This window comes from Pseudopipra pipra, chromosome 3, assembly GCF_036250125.1.
Source record: "Pseudopipra pipra isolate bDixPip1 chromosome 3, bDixPip1.hap1, whole genome shotgun sequence".
Lineage (NCBI taxonomy): Eukaryota > Metazoa > Chordata > Aves > Passeriformes > Pipridae > Pseudopipra > Pseudopipra pipra.
This window is the reverse complement of record NC_087551.1, coordinates 109,124,800-109,148,495: the sequence shown is the minus strand read 5'-3', so window position 1 is coordinate 109,148,495 and position 23,696 is coordinate 109,124,800. Positions and strand designations below refer to the sequence as shown.

The 23,696-nt window shown below is 39.1% G+C and overlaps 1 protein-coding gene across 8 annotated transcripts in view; it reads right to left on the bottom strand.

Moving 5' to 3' along the window:
* KLHL29 (kelch like family member 29) overlaps window positions 1-23,696 on the bottom strand; it is a 392,255-nt gene that overhangs the window by 195,566 nt on the left and 172,993 nt on the right. The window lies entirely within an intron of this gene.

The following is a 23,696-nucleotide window of genomic DNA, read 5'->3' as shown; positions in this document are numbered from 1 at the left end:
TTTTTCTTGTGATGCCTGCTGGGGTGTTTCAAACATTGAAGACATTTTTTAAAATGCTGAAAGGAAACTAATAATCATAAATAAATAATTCTTTAATTTCTCTGAGGAGTTGTCCAGCAAAAGGAGAGAAATCGCTGAAGTAGTTCAAATGTACAAAATAAGACAGGAGGAAGAAAAATGCATTCCAGAATCTCCCTTCAGGCTTTCTTTCAATGACCTATTGCAAGAAAACCAGAAGGGGAAGAAATCTGTTTTTTCATTCATACTGCGAAGGTGATCTGCCGAAGTCCAAATTTAGGCTTGTTGTATATGATGGAAAGCAAACAGAACCCCAAGATTCCTTTTGGCTTGTGCCTTTACAGACTATGTTTGCAGCCAAGGCACCAAGAGGATGGAGCCATTGTGGATCTGAGGGGGTAAAAAAACAATCCAAATACAGAGATGCTTACCTTCAAAATCCCTCTGACATAAAGGTTATAGGAAACATATACTATTATTACTTCGCTTGATAAAGTTAGTCAATACAGTTTTCTTGTTTTCTAGATTCCACTGCTATCACTTTAAACTTACAAAAAAAAAAAAAAAAAAATTAGGCATCTCAGAAGTAAAAACAGTCTCTTGCTAGAAGACTGCAACTACTGCCCATCATTCTGAGGGACATCTGTTTACTTCCCTGCTTGAGGATGAGCAGGGAGTCAGCGATATTAAAGCATGCTTGTCTTTGACAGATGGAGGCTGTTATAATATTTTTTTTTTAAATTGTGCATTAAGACTTTGGTTAAAAAATCTTACATTCTATGTAACGTAGATTTTATGGCACTCAACTTCCAGTAACAAGGATTTTTATACCTGTAAACCAACTTGTGTTATTCTTGATCTACATTAACCAGTATGTGTTGTTCCAGTTTTACTTTTTGATGTCAATCCTGTGGTTTCCTACCCAAGTGACAGCACAGGTATGCAAGTAAAATTGAAAGGGGAAGACCTTTGGACTGACAGACAATACAAGCAAAACAACAGAATAACCAGATCTACAAAGGCTGAACTGAAATGAGAATCTAATGAAATTTTTTTGGAATTACAATAAATTCTTCTACACGGGACTAAGGTTATACACAGACAACCATGAGCAACTGACTTATGGTAAAATAACAAGTAATAATGAAGCTGTAGTAACATATCATGTGTTTTCTCTTAGTGTGCCCCTCTGGAGAACTAAAATGAGCTTGAGCCACATACGTACATTTGAGACTTCAGCTAACTTGTTTGTTTTTAGAAGTGAGGCAGGTTAAAAAGTGACTTTAAATTCCCAAGGGAGCTAAACCAGCCTCAACAGAAAGCCAGTGAAGCACCGAATTAGGAGGCTCTGCTATTTCCTCATTTATTTAAAAAATCCTTCATTTAAAAAGGTTTGCTTACCTGCTGTCTCTATATTTTCAAGCTTTTTATCTTAGAGGGCTCTTCATTTTTTATTTATACGTGTGCCCACGGCTTGAAAAATGGTGAAGAAGAGCATCACTAACAAGGGATCTTCGTGCCACTGAAGGGAATGGACTATTGTCTTACCCTTTGGAGAACGATGGCTCACAGAATCACTCCAAAGTGAAAAAAAAAATAAGCCAAATGATTAAAATACACCTTCCCTAATTCAGGAGCTACTTTCTCATTTTATTCAAGTTCTCCCAGTTCCATGTTGTTCTGATGACTTTTTCCGTCTACTCAGGGGACAGATCTCACTATTGAATTTCAACAAGGGTAGCAAAGATGCTCTGGAGAGCACATTTAATTTTGCCTGTCTCCCGCTGAGATGGCTGTTTATGGTTGGTGGTGAATAATTTTTCATTCCTTTACCAGGCAACGTACACTGAAGAAATTTCAAACTGGTAAACAGACTAGAGCCATCCCAAAATTGAAATTTTATACCCTGCTTAAGAAATCTAAAGTAGTTACTAAAAAAATTCCTGAAAACACTCAGGCTGTTGTCCTAAATGTGCACTCTTTAAAACATATATAGGGTTTTCTTTTCTTATTGCTGTGAACAACAAATTTTGTAAAATTTAAATTAATATTTCAAGCTTCCGAAGGTTTGTCAAAATAAACAGTAAAGTTGTTTACTATAAATTTGCAGGAGTTATCTGCAGCTTACATTATGTTCATACAATGTTTATAAAATGATACTATTTAAAAATGATTGCATTTAATTGCTACATCTAAAAACCACAGTAATCAAATTAACTCCAGATTTATTCTTCAAGTGTCACCGAGATATTTTATGTATTCTAAGTAGGTGCAATAAAACAAAGCATATATGAGGACACTGATCAAGCAGTAGGATTATCTGGCTAAGAACAACAACAAACAAGAAAGAAAATAAGACAGGTGAAGCAGACAATAGCAGCTGACTTACTTTCTGCACTTCCTGAAAAGGGAATCATCCAAATCTAATGGTATAAAGAAGAACATTTCTGCCATTGTTTGAAGTCATTTCACTGTAGCTTAAAAAATTCATGCAAAAGAATTCTTTGCAGCCTAAAGTTGGAAGGAAAATGTTCCCATTCAAAGAACTAAGTGATCTGCTGAATTACTGAGTTTTGCCCAACATAATCTCAATTTTCATTCACTGCAGTTGATGATAGTGTTGCTACTGTGAGAAATAGTCTTCAGGAACCCTTCTAAAGATAACAATTTTTCCATAAATGTATCTCTAATAAGACTATGAACAAGGATGTTTTACATAGTCAAGGAGCAGAGATATTCTTCCCACTCTGCCACAGTAACTCAGACTTCCAGGAGTCTCTGTGCTTACCTAAGATGTGGGATGAAACTTTGACTTCTACCAAGTCAGTGATTCCAGCTGGGTTGGGACTGCACTTCTACAGGTAAGGGCTGGGTTTTGTCTTAGTCTGAACAAACCACAATGAAAACAACAATATATATATAAATCCTTAAAGTTTTGAACCCATCCTAAACCATCCCAAACATTCACCAGTCTTATATACCATCCCTACCTGTGCAGCTCCCAGCAGAGCATTCAGCAATGGCTCATATTTGGCACAGGCAGGTTGCATAACTCAAGTAAAAGATGTGTGTTCACTGGTACACTATACACTGTTGTGTTCTTCTTTTACTGTGAGTGTAGGAGGTTTGGGGAGTTTATTTGGTTTGCTGAATTTTTTTCTTGTGCTTGGATTTCTTGTGATTATATTTCTTGCTATATCTGTTTACACTAGAAAATGCAAGCAAAAGAAATGCACCTTGCAGTGCAGCTAGAACAGAGAAGATGACCTGATGTATATTGTTAGGGGGGTATAACCTCCCAGCTACTGCCAGCAAATCCAGCCTTGCTGATGGAATAGAAATATCCTTTAGAGTTACCTCCAACTTTGAACTTCATACATGTAAAGAGGTCTGGAAGTTCTGGGAAGAATCTCAGATGGATTAGGACACTTGTGTATTCAAATCCCACTCCCACAGCACTAAATCCATACACAATGACCTTTAACTTTTCAGGTAGAGCTGAAGTGAAGGTGCATTAATGCTAAATAAATATGCAAAGCAAAAAAAACTTCTCTGTGCATCTGCAGTAAACACCATGTGCCCAATACTGCTCCTGCAAACACAGGATATCTTCTCTATCTTCTTGTTTGCTTTGCATTATATAAGAGGAAGCCAAACAAGCATATACCCTTCCCAGAGGTTCACTAGATGCTATCTTACCTATGCAAGTGCTTTTGCAAAAAGGGCAGGCAAATTCCAGCAGAGCCATGCTTATCACTGAGAGTTTAGCAGAAATTTAAAGCTTGAGGGGCATTTTTGTTTCAAACATTTATGTGCACACTGCATTTTTCCAAAGTAAAACACAGTAGAGGGTGTAAGGACAGAAAGGTGTTTGTTTAAGCGCTGCTCCTTCTGCAAGCAAAAATCTAAATATGCATAGAAAAAAGAAAAATCTGGAGTGAACTTGCGTCAGACTCCTCCATCCTGCAGCTGATGGAATGTGTGGTGTATGAGCCAATGTATTTGGTAATGTTATTATTTTTAATTATTCTTATATTGCTAGGGAATTAACACTGCATTAGCATTAGCATTAGCACCTCCTCATGCAGTGCTGGGCTCAGCCAGATTGGGTTTGTGGAGCCACTTAAGATGTTTAAACTATGGGGATCTCTTTCCACCAACCTGAGACAGACAAAAAGTGCCAAAGATCACACTTCCTCCTTAGCCATAAAGCCAGGTTTCTTACTACAGCAGGAGATTACAGAGGATCCCAAATGCAATCTTGGAATTAACACTTATGTACTTTTTACACCTGACCTTAAAATACTTGTATGTCTCTTGGTTACCATGGTGCTTTCTGTAGATTACTTCATATGAGGCATCCTTAATTACAAATCACACTACGTAGCAGGTAGGGAATCCAGAAATCATGTTGACAATAAGCAAATAAACTAACAAGGGCATCTTATCAGAAAAGAACCACACAGCCCTCATGTACAGCATAGCAGTTTGGCAGAGATTATCACAAGAACTTTGTAAGACGGCTGTACCTTTGGAAAGCACCTGGTGATGAAAAAGAACTTTAGGATCTTCTTTATACTGAATTACTAAGAAGAGGAATGGTGCACAGGATAAAATATTGGAATTATAAACCATCAGGTCTTTCTGTGTCTTTTCTTTCAGCAAGGAAAAATAATGATCCAATTTAAACCTCAAAAAAACCCCCAACCCAAACAAAAAAAAAATACCCCTAAAATATCCATACATAAGCACTTAATGTTTCTAGATCTATTAGAAAAACATTTATAGGTATAAAACTGTACTTCTCAGGGGTATCAACTACTACAGTGTTTGCAGTGCTAAGGATTATACAAGTTCTTCCTTAGATGCATATTTACGAAAACTTTTATTTGAATGCAGATTTTCCATATTAACTGCTTGATTACATTTATACAAATACTAAGATGTTTTTTGCTGTTTTTATTTGATGTTATAAACAATTTCTAATATGAGGCATCCTCTGAGCATAAAACATTGTGTTAACTGGGAAACTTAAGACAAGAGTTAGTTCTGCAAAGAGCAGTAAGGAAAAAGGATATTAATATATTGAGTAAATAGCTGAGCTGAAATTTGGAAAATTTAGAAATCTCGCTCTCAGAAATGCATGCTCAAAAATGCTAGGGAATACGAGTGCAGTTTGATTGGAGTTACCCCTGACAGAACTAAGAAGAGAGTTCTGAAAATTAACTGATCAAAGAAAAGATGGAAAGCTTTTCACTGTAACAACAAAAGCAATACCAACCCTGCTGCTGACCTACTCTCCCAACCCCTATTCAAAAGATCCAATGGCACTACCAGGAAATAGCAAATCCTGCACTTCTGCACCTCCTTAACAACACCTAGGCTTCAACATCACTGGTGAGAAGGCACTTACCAAAGTACTTCTGCTTCATTTGGGTTTTCTTTGCTTCCTATTTCCCCCTCCTTTTTAACAGCTTTATAAGCTCCAATAAACCATCTACTTTTAATTTCTTTTTCACTGCTTTTATAATGGCATACTGAAATATCTTTGCAATTTAACAGAGTAACAGCTTTTGTTATTCTCTGTCAAATCCCAGGTTGCACAGACTATTACTTCTCAGAGAGAGAGGAAGGGCAGGACCTACTGAAAAAATAAGATCATTAGTATTAGTGTACTGACTGTCTCAAAGGCTGCTTTCATTGCTTCCCTTGAAAAACTCGCTAAGTTAGCTTACCTTTACATGTTTATAAGTTGTTTAAAAAAAGAAAATTGCCAATGAAATTTAATCTAGATTAAAACAAAGTTGATTAGAAAAATATTGACTCAAATGGAAAAAACAAAGTGAAATTCCATTGTCATTCTTAAGACTAATTAAAAACAGTGAGTTATTCTGAGGTGGCATTAACTGATGATTTTTCAAAATAAGATACTTCAATCTAATACAAGTTATTTTATACTCTGCTTAAGGTATAATCTCTACTGGAGAATTTTTAATAAAGAGACATAAAGTGTCTACAAAGAAGAAATGGCAATGCAACAGTCTTCTGGTCTTCCACTTTAGAATCCTTTTCCTTCCTTTTTTTTGTAATCAAAATCCCTATTTCAACCTGTGATCAAATTGCTGTCCTTCAGTCAGTGAGTACCCAGAAAGATAAACAGAAATGTCAGTGATAAATAGTACAAATTGCAACTTTTAATTATTACTAGTAGGGATAATTACTGACGTTTAGCCAATCACACCTCCTGCCTCTGGACCCAAATGTACAGAGCAGTCTGAGGGGCCCAGTCATGGGGAGCTCAACAACAGAGAAACTACTACTAATGTCTCATACTACCTTCCTTGCAGAGAGGACATTAACTGGAGTCTTAGATCAACAGAGAAAACAGTTTCCAAGAGAAAATTCAGTTTAGACATTAGTTCTTCCACACTTACTCATGACAAGGAGTAACTCATCCCCTCAAGCACTCCTGCTATTTCCAGTGCTAAACTCCACTGGTAAAGGTGCAAGGTAGCTTGCACCCCCTGGTGCAAGCAAAGGAGCTGATACATCCTGCTAAAATGCATATTTTTAGAGATGCAGGGTCCCATGCTGTTACCTGGGGTTATGGAGACACAAAAGGACTGAATATTAGATCAAAAGGCAGAAAAGTTTACGGTAAGCGATGTAGAGCCTGCTGGCAACTTGAATTACAAGCAAAGTGGAAGATATCAAGATAATTGATGTTTAGGCAATGGAAACATTTTTGTGACCCAGCCTCCTGGCACACCTACATGGGTAACTTTGATCTGATAGAAGAGGGTGGTTAAAATGGAGAACAAACATATGACCTGGAACAAATGCAAAATGGACTCTCCTGGAGTATGACCAAAAGCTTCATTTCTGCTGTAAATGATTGTTTTAATTTACATGAAAGAGCTGCAGTAAATCTTCATAAATTTAAAAACAATACTTTATTAATAACACGAACAAAACCGTAAAAGTTCAGTTGCTAGTAGCTATCCAGAATTACATGAGTAGCACCAAAATAATTAAAACTACTTGTGTTTCAAAAATAATAAATACGTGTCATGACCCTAAGCAGCAAAACAACATGAAAATCCATTTGGTATGTAAATTCACTCAAATGATAACAAGTCGCATATCTCAAAAAAAGAAAAGAAAAAAAGAAAAAGAGAGAAAGAAAAAATTATTTACTACATAAATTATGAAAGGAAAATCAAAGAATGTAAAAACTCAGTTGTGTCTCTACTCATTATTTTGCTTTAATTTCATCTAACTTTGTGAAAAGCCCCATGGGCTAAGGACATTAATTTCTTGCTTTTGCTGTTTTACTAATTCCTAATGGAGAATTACAAAAGAATTTCAATCATGGGAAGAACTGGAATCATGGGAAGAAACGAGAGAGAAAATTGAAGAAAACTGCAGGATATCCAGAAAGCTAAAAATAAATTAGTATATTCTAAATGTCTTTCAAAAAAAGAGGGAAAATGCCCATGTCACATCCACAATCCAAGCTGATTTCAGCACCAGTGAGACAGAAGGAAAATAATCTAGAGGAATTTAAAAGCAACAAATCTCTAGGACCAGATGGAAGTTATCCCTGGGTATTAGAGAAGATCAAGAAAGGAACTTTCGGGCTACTGGCAGACATCATGGAAAGGCTGATAAGTTCCAGATGGAATACAGAAATCAGTAAATATGGCACCAGATTACGGAGTGATATGAAATAACATTTTAGTGTGAAATTAGCAATAAATATGGTTTGTAACACGGCAGCATATCACAATTTTGACATAATTTGACAAGTCGCAATATAAGACACAGTGTCAGAAGCTATCAAAGCAAAACAAAACACATCTCCCAGGTGGTTTGCTGGGAGAACAGCAGTTATTTCACTCTGAGTTTTCACACAGCGGTTCCCGATTTCCTCCAGCCTGGGCTGGCAGTGTATTAAAGTATTATTGCTCTCAACATGGCTTGGGGTCCAAATGGGAGCTCGGCTGTGCTGGGCACAACTCCAGTGCCCCTATGTCCTAAATGGGTGAGATGGATGGTTCCCAGGAGGAGGTGTCAATGCCAGAAGTCAGGCAGATTTTTCAAGGTTACAGAGCTGTTTTGAGGAAAAGAACTCATATTTTCTCAGTCCAGCCTTAGTCATTGGATGACTATACCCAAGTGTAACTGCCTATCTGAGCACTCAATGACAGCCCTTCAACTCCTCCTTTTTTCCTAACTATAATCGTATCTCACTTCTGGCACTCTTTCTACTTTAGCAACTTCTGAATCAGATCACTCTGACGAAAGATGGTATATGGAAAAATATTCCAAATCTTTTAATTTTTTTCTTTGCAAAATAAATCATTACCAGAAATCTACCGACTTCCTTTTCTCTTGCTGGCTTCCTCATCTCTTCCTCTGCTCATCACCTGCCATGTTCTCTGGTAGCATGAGGATGTCACTGCTTCCAATCCTCCTCCCATCAAGGACAAATTCTTAAACAATGCAGAATGTCAACCATTCTCAAAGGCACATTTGATTAATTCACTGAAATCTGTGACAGAATTTATGTGAAGTTAAGCCGTGGGACATTTATGTAAAAAGAGTGCAAACACACAGGTAAATGATCTAGAAACACAGCAATTTCAGGTACTCCAGTACTGGAAACTGAGAAGCTTTGGCTTGGATTCATTTCCTAAGCATTTGAATAAGGTGTTTCAGACATGCTGGTTCCTAAAGCTCCCTCTCTGATCAGTCATGAGATGGGTCAGATCTCCACCGGGCACCCTCCTCTGATTATATGGGGATCATCCTAACTTTAGTGTCTCGTTTAAGTGTCTGAAGTTAGATGGGATGCACCTGAGTCTCTCAAAGCATGCTGTGAAATTTACACCACAGACAAAAGCATAAAAAATAAACATGAAACAATTAATTCACCACCCTGCTAACAATGGGGTATAGATGTTTCATCCTAATCCTCTACCCTAGTCTGTGATTGATGCCATGTATTTAAAAAAAAAAACCCACAACAAAAAAAAAGCTGCTGTGCTTGGCAGCAGAAAGTGGGACAATGAATAAGAATCGTAAAGTTTTTGTGAAACAAAGTTTGACAGAAATATAAAGCAATGCACTGCGGTCTCTCAAGTAGGAAACACATGTCAAAAATAAATGGAATTGAACTTGACCACAAGAAGGACTTTGAAAGCACCCTGGAGTAATAGCAGAATTCACTTTGCAAACACCATGGCAGTGTTAGGGAAGAGTCAAACAGCAGAGCGACCGGAAGGCAGAGGGCTGAGGCACCGATGTCAGACGCAAAATGAAAGCTAAAGAACTAGTCCATCACAAAAAAACATACCCAGAGTAATGTCACGGGCTGCACTTAAAATGCAAGCAGAAATTCAGAGTTAAGGCTGATACTCAAATCAGCTGCAAGTCGCATTTTTCAAGTTCCTAATTTTGGGACAGAAGAAGGTAAGATATGGACCCTAATGAAGTGAGTTAGTGGTAACACGGATGGACATGTTATCTCTGTGACCTAGCAGATTCTCTCTATCTCTTCTTCTAGTGAGAGCAGCTATATCATAAAACATTACAATATCAAGACAAGACCTTCTGATCAATCATCATTTTTTCCTCAGTCTGCAAATTCCTAGCCTTGTTTTCAGTCAGAAACCTTCCTCTTTCTCCTCCCAACAAATATTTTAACTGAAGTTAAGGTACAAGAGAGAACAAAGCTGCTTTCAGGATTAAAGAACAGAATCTATGAAAATCACTCCAAAAGCTTAATTCATGTACCTGAGGAAATAAATGAAAAATATAATAAATCTACTTAATTAAAGAAGTTTTAAGTCCCAATCCTGAACCATTGGAAGGCACTAGCAGAAAACATATAAAGAATATATAGTGATCAATCAACCTGATGATAAACAGAACTGTGATCTGCATAAAATATCTTTTTCAGTGATGACAAAGTAAAGAAATTGTGACTGACTTAAAGGAAAATGCAGAGGTTAAGTTGTACCAATCCCCTTTACTTTCTTCTATAGGAAATGTAGGGAAAGCTGCAATTTAAATGTTCACCTGCAACAAGAAATCTGTGTTTGATGGAAATGAAAAAAAACTCCACAGCTAACAGGAGGTTCCGAAAAAGTGAAATGTCCATGTGGAAATAAGTTACAGCCTCAAGATCTACAGCAGCTACTTTCAAGGCTTTTTAACTGCATTAATAAAAAAGAAATCACAAGCATCCATCCCATATTGAGCTTCTAAAATGTTTTAAGTTGGTGACTCCATTAGAAACACTGAAGTACTGTATAAGGACTAATGCATAATGTACTGATAATGTGTTCTGTGCCTCATGTCAGAGCATCATAAGTTTTACTTAGCTACAAGACTCATTCTGAGCTTGGTTATGCTATGCAATATAAACTTTGCCTTTTCTCAATGTAATGTTTATTCTTGGCATATACATACATATTTTCCATGCATTAAGATTTAAGATTTTCTTCACACTTCTCAATTAATGTATTTTATTAATTGCAGCTTTCTCAGGAGCCTGTAAATCTGGCAGCTGAGCATACTTATTTATTTTCCCTCAATGACCTCTGTCTAAGACTTGCTTAGCTTTCTCTCTGTCAAGCACCTTGGGATCCATATTTCAAGCTGGATACTTTTTTCTTCTTATCTCTAGTTATTATTATTTGTTTGTTTGTACTACAGCAGCATCTTACAATCCCAGCTGGGGTTAGACACACATATGAAAAAGTACCTGCCTCAGGAGAGAGTCTCTAGCTCAAAAAAATTACAGGAAAAATGAAGAGACAGGAAGAGGATAGCAGAAAAAGAGATGCACAAGGTGTTGTGACTTCCCTGATGTGATACACAGATAAGAGCTGCCTGGACCCCATCCTGTCACTTATACACTGCATGATGATCCACTGACATCAAGAAAAAAAATAATTAATTTTGGAATTTTTTTGAAGTACAAGAGAGGAAGACAGCTTGGATGTTGTATACCATTAAGTCCTGCAAAATCAACACAAGAGGTATTATCAGTCTGGGCTCATGGATGAGAGAAATAATAACTGTGTCTTTACTTAAATGGTGATAACAGTCCTTAATGTTATACATGCCTGTTATTATGCCAGTGTTAGATCTTTCATCTCCAAGAAATTTGACTCAAATCATGAGCCTTAGCCTACATTACTCTCAGATCTGAGGTGGGGTTTCTGTATTCTCTTCTTCAGCATCCACAAAACTGTCTCTAGAAAACATGTGTTTGAGGGAGCCCAAGAATCAAAAGACAACTGAAATGAAAACAAATAATATAAATAAATAAATAATAAAAATGTTATGTTGCCTAACCTATTAGGTGACTACAGAGTTTTACAGGGGGAAGAATGTAAAAGAAGAACTTAAGATTATTGCATCAGCAGCCTAAACTCTGGAACAGATATTAAAAATTAAGCTGGGGCTTAAAAATGATACAGCTGGGGTTGTATCATATATCCTGTTCTGTTCCATACAGTACTTTGCTGGAGCAGCCATTGCTTTCCAGCATGATGTAAAATCACAGGCACTTTTGCCAGAACTGCTGTTCTCCACTCTTCACTCACCTTCAGGACACATGCCAGAAAGGACCAGAGCAGGCACCTTGGCAGTCACTACACACTTTGAGCTACTTGAAGCAACATAAAATATTCCCTGATGGAGAGCAGTCGGCTCAGTGCCCTTAGGAATTGTACAGCAGTCGTGGCTACGACTCAAGTTGTGGTGCACACCCTCAGCAGCATCAACCAACCATCACAAGGATGGTCCAATGTATCTTCTCTGTGTCTCCTATTTCACTTTCCCAGCAAAAGGGATTTTTAATACAAGGTCTTGACCTCTGCCTAAGCTGTTCCAGAGCCTTGTTTCTGAAAACTTGAAAGATTGTGCCAAGTTTTTGAACGAAGATGGCAGTCAACAGTTCAGCTTGTCGGGTGAAGGCAATGTGCCGTGGCCAGGAAGCTGCAGAAGAGAATCCTGCCCCTCTCCAGAGCAGTAAAAAGCATCGCTATTTACCACACACCATCCTCCAAGTGTAGAGTAAATTTCTTTGACCTTGTCATCACCAACAGGGATGACTGCAAAGTAAACCAAACAAAGTAAACAAACAAACCCCACAATACTATACAGTATATGCTCCCAACACAGTAATCTGCAGTGGACACTTCAGTGTGATCTGTACAGGAGATGAAAGAGCAATTCACACGTGAACTAAGTGACACAGGACTTTGAATCTCTATTCTAAAACTATGTGGTGCACACCCTCAAAGACATAGATAGTGAGATAAATTATAACCACGTGGGTTATGAATACATATTTTTTCTACTAGAAAAAAAATTTATTGGCTTAATCTCAAAATACAGTGTGTCCCAGTCTCCAGCACAGCTGCAACTTCTTAATAGTGTTCTGAACAATCTGCTAGATTTCTTCAAACATGCTTTTTCAATTCATTTAGCATCAGACAAGAGGAGAATTGTATTTCATATAAACTGTGATTTTTGAATGTTATTTTTTTCATAGAGAAGGCCAGAAGGGACCTTTTGAAATTACCCAACCTGACCTCTTGCATAATAGAAGCCACAGAACTTCCTTGAATTGATTATTGTTTGATCTATAGCGTATCTTGTAAAGAAGCATCTAATCTTCATATAAAAATCAACAGTGATGAAGATTTAGTGCAAAAATCTCTCGGTATGTTGACCTCATGGTCAATTGCCCTCACTGTTGAAAATCGAGGCTTAATTTCTGAATTTATCTGCATTTGTCAAGCTTCAGTCTCTCAACAGTTTGTTTGGCAGATGTATTACTTCTGCTTCACAAGGATAACATGTGCATTGTTTATAACAAACAAGGCAGGCAGAAAAATGCATCTTCTTTCCAAAAGCTACAACTAAATATGAATATGTGCCCAATAGCTGACTCATCCCCACACTTCAGTCAGGGCTGGTGCTAGGAATTGCCTCTCAGATATTTAATGTCAAATGATCTGCTGAAGACATGGTTCCACCGTGGTTATAGTGCCTTTAAATCAGCTAACTTGGTTCTGGCAGCAGCACGGTCATTACAAATCAGGCTGATGGAGAGGGAGGAAGGGATCAGCTCTCTCAGACCACAAGCAGATTCAGTGTCCTGTGTGCTGCAGAGCATTGCACAGAAAACAATGGATGTGCAATAACAAAGGATGCTTTCTACAACCCAGCTCACACAGGGCTACAAAACCCATCTGAGAAGGTCACAAATGCTCAAGAACTTGGCAGTGGCTACAGTTCAGCCATACCCATAAACAGAGAGGAAACCCCTCTCCCTGCTTCAGGAAAGTCAGTGCCTTCTGACTTTCCACTCCAGATCCAGAAGGAAAAGGTCCTTCAGTCACGGGATGCAAGACCCAATACTCCTCACCATGGAGATTTCCATACACATGAATACATTAATACCAAGTGAAATTGGTCTGGCAAGGCTCACTGGGGACACTTTCGTTATCTTTGGAAAAATTCTTAAAGTCACAAAATTGATACCTAAATAGCAACAATCTAGTACAACAATTAACAAGCTAGAGTAGGGAACAGACCTTTGATCTAGGCTAAATAACTCTTGTCCACTGCTCTACAAAGCTTCAAAATTAAGTCTGCCTTTACCCACTGCTTATCTTGGAGCGATAACCACTCTCCTCTGCTGAGTTCAGAGTAATCCTCCCTCTATTGCTTTTATGCAATATTTTTTGCCGTTTCTTTTTTTTTTTTTTAGTTGGAAATCTATTTTATCTTCCAGGATTAAAAGACGAACCAGAAGGCTCTTACACCTGACCTGACCAGGGTTCCATTTTTTTATTTCCCCAGAACCTATGCATGAACCACTAACACCTAAAACAAAGCCTGACCTGGATCTTCTGTGCAGCCTTGGGCATTGGTGATTCATCAAGCCCTGCACAAGATGTAGCATCACTTTCAAGTCAGGACTTTACAAATGCAGAAAAAGCTGTTTAAATATTTTGCTTTAAAACACACTTGCAAAGTTCAAGGCTACACAAATATGCTGCTAACAATCTGGAGTGTTAAAGTATTATTTTTTTAAAAAAGAGAGTTATTTATTGAAGTGATTTGAGTGCATTGCTAAGGCGCTGGCTGGCTGGCTTCAGTGAAGCTATTTCTCTTTGTGGATGCGCTGGTTTATAAATCGCTCACTCATCGTGAATCCTGCTGGATACCAGAGGAATCCTATTTAAGCTTCTGGTAAGCAATTTGCCTGGTTTACTAAATTTTCCAGTCATGCGTCCATGCAAAAGCTGCTTTTGCTTCCCACTCGAATCCTCCTTCCTGCCCGCTATTTGTCTTTGCCACATCTGTGCTTATTGTGTGGCACGGGTGATGCCAGGCCCAGGATCGACCTGATAACCACTACAGATCTTGGCTGCCTCTCAGGGGTGACCTGCCAATCAAATTGCCAAATTTTTTTCATTTATTTTAGGCCACGTGAGTCAAACGTTCCAGCAGAGGAACAGGAGGGAGGGAGGCAGTCTTTGTTTCAGCTTCTTCTCTCTGTTGGCGGCAGCTCTGCCCAGCCATGGCCGGCGGGCTCCCGCTGCGGCGCGTCCCAGAGCGCACCCGGCGAAGCCTGGAAAGTACTCCGTGGCCAAACTTTTAAGTTTACTACTTAAGTTTTCTCCTCATGCCGTGTGCTTCAGTGTTGACAGTTAACTCGCATTTAAAACAACCCTGTGCAACAGAGCTGTCAGCCGGAGATGTATCTGAGCCACACAGACCCTTTAAAATTCTTCCCTGGCTGAAGGGACATCAGTCAGCCAGGAGAGACCCTTACCTCTGGGTTAGGAGTCTGAGGGAGATACACAGCATAACGTTTTTTGGGGGGGGTGCTTTTTTTTTTTCAGTGTTACTATGCAGAAAAACTTAAAAGAAAATCAGGTCATGGTGTGCAAAGGGAAGGGAGAGCATTGATCATGTTCCTGGAAGAAGGCTCTGCACTGTGCTCACCACCTTCACCCAAATGCTGGTGACTGGTTCCAAGTCTGCTGACGGGGCTTGAGGCAGCTGGGGCTTCTTCAAGGGTTGTATTTTACCGAATGGGGGCATTTTCAATCCTGTTAAAGTAGTCTATCCCTGCAGCCAGCCTTCAGCTAGGGTTCACACAAATAGCTCTGAAGTAAGAAACTCACAAAAGGCATCTAGTTTGAGAAAGCAGCTCAGAAAGTGAGTAAAAAGTGTTCAAGCAAGGTTTTCTTCTTGTACTAGAAAACACATCGACAACATCTACTACAAACCAGCCTGGCCATATTAATAATTAAATATAGGTTTTTCCCTCTCCAAGTTTACCTAGCTGAAAACAGTTTGATAAAATAACTCTTTATGAATAATCAACAGCAGCAACATTAACCCAGCAAGCTATAAATAAAATAAGTGAAGACTACAGAGATTACTCTGACACACACACACACACACACACAAGCCACTTGGGAAAGACAAACTAAGACAAAACCAGAATGTACATATTTCTTTGTAGGAATGTAACTGCATCGTAAAAAATGAGAATGTAATCCAGGGAAACAACAGGAATACCTCCAGCTATCTTTCGCGTCAGATCTTATCTTGTCCATATACAACAGGTGGCCTCACACATATCATCGAGCGTCCTGTAACCTTCCCTGACGTCCCATCCCAGCCCCGTCAGCCAGCACTTCAATACAAACCAGCACTGACAGATACTGTAGGCATTTGCTGAGTGCAGTGAGAGGCTCTTTGGAGCGTCTGATCTACTTAGATCAGGGCTCTGCGCTCTGATTATTACTTCCCATTGCCTCGTCTACACTTTCTGAAGATTAAGGAATAGAACCAAACACTCCTGCACCCTCAGGAAAACAAACTCTTGTTAAGCTTAAAAAGAGAAAACTCCCACAGCAAATTGTTGAGGGTGCTTTTGCCTGTTTGCTTTTGAACATTCTTTTCTTCATCAAAACGCAGGGTGATAATAACTGGGTCTTATCTGCTTTCAGTATTTCTGACTTTTTGAATTATTTTAGATGTGTATTTAATAGTTTGATGTAGAGTTTTCCTATCCCCATATCAGACCCCACTTGATGCCCTATGAATCTGACCTGACTGAAACCAATTCCCCTGGGTTTTCCTGTCAATGTTACATTACTTTACCAAGCTTATCTCTAAGAATAACAAAAAATTTCCAATTACGAAACACTATTTTATTCCCTGTTCACCAATTATATTCCAGAGCACTGCTGCTACACACAGTATGGGCCACATAGCACAACAGGAGCTCTGCCAGTAAACTAAAATATTCATGAGGCGTAGGGTTGTGCGAGACTGTTAACAGGACTTGCCTCTCATTTAGCACACCACTGGGCTGTACCAATGGAATTTCACCATTTCCAGATGACTCTTCCAGGCACACCAGCAAAGAAAGCAAGAAGGGAAGAAACCCACCGTGTGCAAGCGCAGGAAGACTGTGGGAATGGGCACGTGGGAATATTTAACGGATGTCTCCTCTTGGTAAGCACACAGACCTGCAGCCATGGATCACCTTAAACAGCATTACCCAGAAGAACAACCAACTCCCCACGTAAAACCCAACAAAGATGATTAGAAGTGCTGAACACACGGCAATGAGATGGTATCAGCGTTTTGAACACTGCAGTGGCACAAACAAACACATCAGCAGGAAACATTGGGGGAAAAGCAAACGCCTATAAAAGTCACATTCTGCTGCAGATGTAATGGAGGAAAAAAAATAAAACAACAGAACTGCTGGTTTCCCAGTTGGCAGGTATTTTAGAATCTAAATGGCCCTGAAAACTTACTAGAGTATAAAATTGCTGTAATTTAAAAGACTTCTAATTAAAAAGCTATAACATCAACTTTTGGTCCTCTCCCAACCCCCCACTTTTCCTTAAATATTTGCCTCAACTGTACAATAAAATGAAATAAAAAAATGTATCTAAGGAACTACATCTGGCTGAAGATTTAGAAAGAGAAAAGTAAAAAATGCCAGCAAATACCTATAGGTTTAGATTTACTCAAGACTACTGAGATCTACGAGAACCCAAAGCCTTAATTTTCCATGAAATCCATTATGTAATTCTTTTTTTGCTCATGCCATCTAGATTGTCTTTCTGATTTGATCAGAGGCACTGCATAGGGAAAACAGCCATTAGCTCACCCAGTTTCTACTGATAGTGCAGGACTGTCTCTTCATATGGGTTCTGAAGCAATAACCCACCCGATTATGCAGTCAAGAGTAAGAGGGCTTCCCCCACATCACAGTAAAGCTCACTATTAGCAGCTTTCCCCTTGTTTGAACTGAAGTTGTCCCCTTTCCAGTTTTTCTGTAAGTCCTCAAAATCCCACCCCTCACTGGGGGGAATCTCTGTTGCCCCTCTGCGAAGGACAGTCATGTCCATGGTCAATGGCTGGATGACACAGGTACCTCACTGCTGCCTGACTCATCCCAGCAACCTGCTGACTTGCTGCATTTCTGCTGCCTTTGCAAAAGGCTTCACAATTTAGTACAAAATAAATTAGCAGTGGTAGAGGTTCAGCTGCCTTCACTTTTGTGTCTAGTGCTGATTTAAATGCCTGAGGTAACTCAGACATCTGCAGCAGTCTGGATGACACAGCGCAGGTCCTGTAGGAGATCTACACCCTTGTGAAGCTGAAGTACCCCATTGTATCTATAGTGTCTGCAGAAATTTATTTTTAAGGAAAATGAGTCCCATCCTTTCTATCTGAGTCAAAAATTGTTGCTCTGCCATTTGCCTCCACTGACAGAGATGGAATTATTAAGAACTGTAAGGACACAGTAAAAAACCCAAACAGTCAGGACTTCCCTTTAACAATGTTCCTTAAAAACAAATAGAAAGTCAATGAGAAATTACAGCTCAGGTAATTTCTTACAATCAAAAAGTAAATACCTGATACTGATTAATCTGTTCATATTGTGGAAGTGGTGACAGCAACAGGATAGAGAGTTGAATAATTCAGCTGCACTTGCAAGGTAACTTTTAAAGCACCACATTGTAGGGCTTTCAATAAGACTCAAAGACTTACTTCCTGTGGACAGAAATATGGACCAAGAAACAGATCTTCTTAACATCCAATTAAAAATATCCTCAAAAAACCCTCTATGTCTAAATAAATCCAAGAAAAATCCAAATAGCAGCAATGTAAAAAATGGGGCAAAAAGTTAAAGCTCACAGCTCTTCACCCCAAGCAAGCAGAAATTAAAAGGCAAAAATATTCTTAACCTGTGGCACCATAGTAGCACCATTAATACTTATCCATTCTCCGCTCCAGCATCCAATCCCCAGTGGTTCATGCTGGACTGGCCCAGCACCATGACCTCCTTCCCCATCCTGGTGTACACGCACATCACTGTCAGCAGGGTTGCACTGGTAACCACAGACCTCACTTAAAAATATTCTAATGCTTGTTTTCAGTCCCTTCTAGGCACTACTGATACTGCTGTAAACTTTAACCAGAAAAGCTCTGAAACCAGAGCTTTAGAATTTCACTGCTGAATATGCTGCAGGACTGGGGATTGGAGATTATTTCTGTGGCTTCATCTTATATGGGGGGACACAGGATTTTTTGATCATTTTTGCATTCCTGGTCAAAGAAGAGAACTCTGTGTCAGGCATTCAGACTTTATGTACCATGTACCATCTGTAGACACCTTTATACATACATATATATGCATGTCTCACAAAAGCCAGCAAATTCAGATGAAAACTCCCAAAAGGCAAGAACCTCATTAAGTATCTGCAGCTCAACAGGAGAGCTGGGGGAAGAAGTGGGTCTCAGATGTTCCTGCACTTCATTTAGGGTTGTCTGGCTATGGAGCCCCACTGTGGGATGGGGAGCTAAGAGGCAGATTTGTATCCTTGCTCTTAGAATACTGAATGCTGCTCAGAAACGTTGGTGTGTTATAAAACAGCCCTGGAGACTCAGAAGTGCAAGTCTGAATCTCCTCAAACTGAGGAGGCAATTGAAGTAGGTCTTCTATTTCATAGGCTAGTGGTCTGATACTGTGGTTATTTTATAAAATTAAATGATTTTTTTCATAGTGCTTCAGTACTTGTAACAGTCTGGGGCTTGACTGGTGCACCGAGAACTTCTCTGTCTTTTACAAGAGCAGCCTGGCTTATATCTAGAGGGAAATGCTTCTCTCCAGGGCCCAGCAACTTGCGATGCCAGCTCTCTTACAAACCCTCGTTATTCAGATCGAGATAAACCCACCTCCCAGGCTTGTAGGTTCCCCGACGCATGCCGCCGTAATTGGATTTTTCACCTCCAAAGGACACATGCATCCTGGATTTGCAAGCTTCAGTCTGACTTTTAATAACAGACTTGACTTGAGAGGAAAAGTATCACAAGGATATTCTTGCAAGACCAGAAGTGTTATTCTGTTTGCAGAGTCAGAATCATGTTTACAAAAAATTCACCCTAACCCACTAAAATTAAACGTATAATTACAGTAAAATCCTGTCTTAACTGCAACATTACAGAGTTTTGTGTTGTATCAGTTTCCTAGGAGTATGTGTTGAATTTTTGCCTTTTTTTTTTCTTTTTTTTTTTCTTTTAAACAGGAGGATCAGGTTTTCATTTCTTCTGTAAAATACAAGACATATCCCTTCATTCTTCTTCAGACCTTGGTTTTTTCCTTTCCCTCGTAAATATGAGTAGAGTATCCACTGCCAAGCCTCAAAGGAAAAAGCTTCTCCAGAGAGTGCACACCTGACCCCAGAGCAGAGATGATGAACCTGCCACTTGGAATGCTCCATCCAAAATCCTCGTTCCCCACCATTTTTGACAGTGTTAAGATCTTGTGGTGCTACACTGTTTGCAAAAAACAGAAAACTGCTGTTGACCTTAAGTCTTGTATTCAGATTTACTTAAGACCTCTTTTTTTCTTTGTAAGGCATACTCTGAAAAAAGCCACTTGGTGGATTTTGGTAAAGGTTTCTGTGTCCCAGACAAGTTTAAATGTAAGCTAGGGATGGGTCTGGCACACCCAGATGTATAGCTGAAGATGACAGGAGTATTCTGAAATGTCAAAAACTAAGGCATCTGCAGAGCTTGTAGTTACCCCTAGGGTTAGGCAGCAGGAATTTTTAGGTTTAAAACTCTGGATTTTGGTCTTTGAACTTTGCTTACCTCCTCCATTTGGGGGTACCTTCTTTTATGGCTGACTGCAAGTTACGTGGCTACAAATGATTCCCAAAGGCCACTTCAGTTTTCATTTAAAAATTGCTAAATGTTTTCTAACTCTGATTGTTACAGGGAGTAATGTGAAATGCAACCTGACCATACTCCAAAATCTCAGAAGTCATAAAGGAAACTAAAGCAACTCTAAATTTATTATGTTGTAAAAATCTTACGATTCTGGGGACTGTGTCACAACATCTGGAGTTGGCAACACTAGAAGTCACTAATACTAACAGGATGAAAAATGTGATAAAATAGATAAGCAACACGTACCTCAACAGGGCAGATGCCTGAACGTTTTAGAACTATGTAAACATTTCATTGTTAAGAGACTAAATGAGATTTGTCATTTCTTTAAAGTCCATATTTTTAACACTATCACAATACACTTATGCAGATGGCTCTCAGAAGTTCGGACCAGAGAAATGTCAGGCCAAATACAGAGGGGTAACAAGGTGAAATCCAAAAGCTGAGCACCAGACTATACTATCCTGTATGGACACCTATGTATGCCCTGCTCACCATCAGCTCAGCAACATCACCAAATGCCAGTCACCTTCATCAGCTTCAGTGATGTGACAGTGTCTAACATCTGTCATGAAGTTTGTTTTCACATCCCTCTCCTTTGGTGCACAAGTCTTACAGAAAGCCCTACATGTGTTTATACATTGTCAGACACAAGGAATGGTCTCCCTGGTGCCTTGTTGTGGAATGATCCTAAACACTCAGTGCAATCTGGTTAATTGTACATTATGTTAACAGTTAACTGAGTGTAATCCTAGTTACCATTTCACTGACATTAAGATAAAATGAGTGATGTGATTAAAAGAAATATTTAAGAACTATGAAGGCAGGAAAAAAATCTGGGAAGAAAGCAGTATTATAAAAATGGTGGAAAAAAAGGAAGAAAACAAATGTGGACATTTAGCAACTGAGAACCTGATATTTGCAGTAGACCTGGTAAAAAACATGGTAAAGTCATAAGTAGGATTAACACAGCAAGCATCATTTTCTAACCACAATTTCAGATCCCAAACAGTGCTGCAGCTACAGGAGTTTCATTTTCAGTCATTTTCCCTGCAAAGACTTTCATGTCACATCATCCAATAATTTAGCATTACAAGAACAGTGCTCTAATGCATGCACTGCAATCTCTAGAAGGAAGAGAAAGAGGTTTAAAATCAAGAGCTTTCATGAGAAAATTAATACATAGATATATATAGATATATATAACTTATGTCCCTCTAATTTCTGCAATCAAGTGACTGTATTCCAAATGAATCAGCTAAATATTTATTGCTATTGCAAAATAAATCTTGCAAGTGATGACCTACTCAAATGAAAACCTTTCAAGAGGATATCAGAAGACACCACAGTACCCAGGTGGAAGACTGTGGTCCTTTGGTCATTTTAAAGTGCAGTTTTTATCAAGTGTTCTAATTCTTCTAGATTCATCACCTAATGCTGGAAGAACATCATTTGGGACTACCTGACTTCCCAGTAACATCTCACTGCTTTTTCCAGTCACCCAGTAGTATTGTTTGCAAGGTTTACATCTTCTCCACTTCAGCTATTTTTCCATTTGTCAGCTCCTAAATAATGATCTTCCAACCTCCCTTTAGCAAACTGAATAGACTGAAACACATTTTATGGCTTATTCTTCAGGCCTGGATAATTTTTATGGTCCTCCTTAAGACTCGTTTTAGTATTTTTTCATCTTCTTCAATCAAGAACATTAGAACTGGACAGAGTATTTAAGCATCAGCCTTACTAATAGAACAGACTTTAATCAAAATACTTTCTCTACTTTTAGTTAATATTTCTCCTTTTCTACAACCAAGTTCTTTGCTGGCCCTCATTAATTATACTATTATACTGACAGCTAATTTGGAGGTGATTATCTAGGAAGCTCTGGTGCCCTTTCCCCAGGGCTTTAAGAGATAAGTCCTGGTGGTTTGAGCCATGAGGTCTACAGCACTGCTGGCTCCAGAAGTCCATCTCGCGGGACAGCAGAAGAGAAGGTGCATTCAAACTTCAACTGCAGCAGCTGAGCAGATCACCTCCATGCAGAAAGATGAATTTCTACTCATAAACCAAACCCATGGCCCAAGCAACCAAGCTGCAGTTACATATCCTCACTCTGCAGCCTTTGCTCCAAGTGAACCTGTGGCAAAGGGGCAGACAGCTGAGTGTTTATGAGAGGCAGTCATGTTTAAAACCAGTGCCATTGTGTGTCCCAGAGTTTAGAAACTCTTCCCAAAGTCTCTAAAGCCTAGAATCATGTTTTTTGCAAAGAGAATCATCCTAAAGGCACGCCACAGTGTCTTGGTTTCTTGCTGCCTTATTTTGTGTTTTCCTGGACCATAGAGTATTCCAGATCACGCCCCTTTATCTTCCCTTTAGTCAGCTGTAATTTTTTTCTAGTAATGGTGATATACTAATAATTGATAGCATCTGGTAACATTTAAATGAATTTACCTTCATGCTTCTTAGCACAATTTGTCTTTGCACTGCTCTAGGAATTTTAAAACATTAGGCCCATGCCCTCCCCGACTGTTCAGGATACAACCATGGATGAAGCCCCAGAGTATCTCATAATTTTTAATGTGTTTATGCTCACAAGTACCTCTTTGATGTAGCTGCTTTCCCCTCTCTTACAGTTACTGAAACAAAACACCAAAGTCCAGTTCCACATCTGTCCACACCTAAATGCTACTGAAATCAGGAGGCAAAAGGTTTTCAAACACCTGGATGATTTGCCAAAGTCCAAGACCTCTGTGAAGATCAGAGTCAAGAGCTAAACCCAAACCCCTCAGATCTCCCACTTAGTTCCATCACCATTCCACAGCCACACCATTCAGGATCCTTCACTACCAGGTAACAGCAACAGAGAAGGTTTACCTGCCTTCATAATCATGGAGGTTTGACACCTACAATAGGCAACTGCAGCTCTTGCAAGTGTTATTCAGCATGGTGGGCCATCAGACAACAGACACTCTGGAAAGAAGCACAAGCTGTGGTTGTTGTAGCTGAATCCCCTCCTCAGTGCTTCAAAGCCAGCCCAAGGGTCTTGCTAATTTTTGTCCCTACTCAGTTTGAAAACAGTGTCCCATCTCCTCAATAGCCTCAAAACTCCATTGTTCGTTGTATTCCTTTTCCAGCTTCCCCACGGCCTCCACAGATTCTAAATCACTTTCCTTTATAGTCTTCCCACAAAACTGAAAAAGAGCAATTTGATCAGAGATGGCAAACTGCTCTCTTTGTGTGGATTTACCTTAAAATCTTGAGGTTGAGTGCTGTCTCTGCAGAGAAAATAATTTTCTAACAGCCAACTCCAGTATGATAATGTCACTGACAACCCAGAATGAAATTTCCTGACACTTTTCTATTCATAAGAAAGA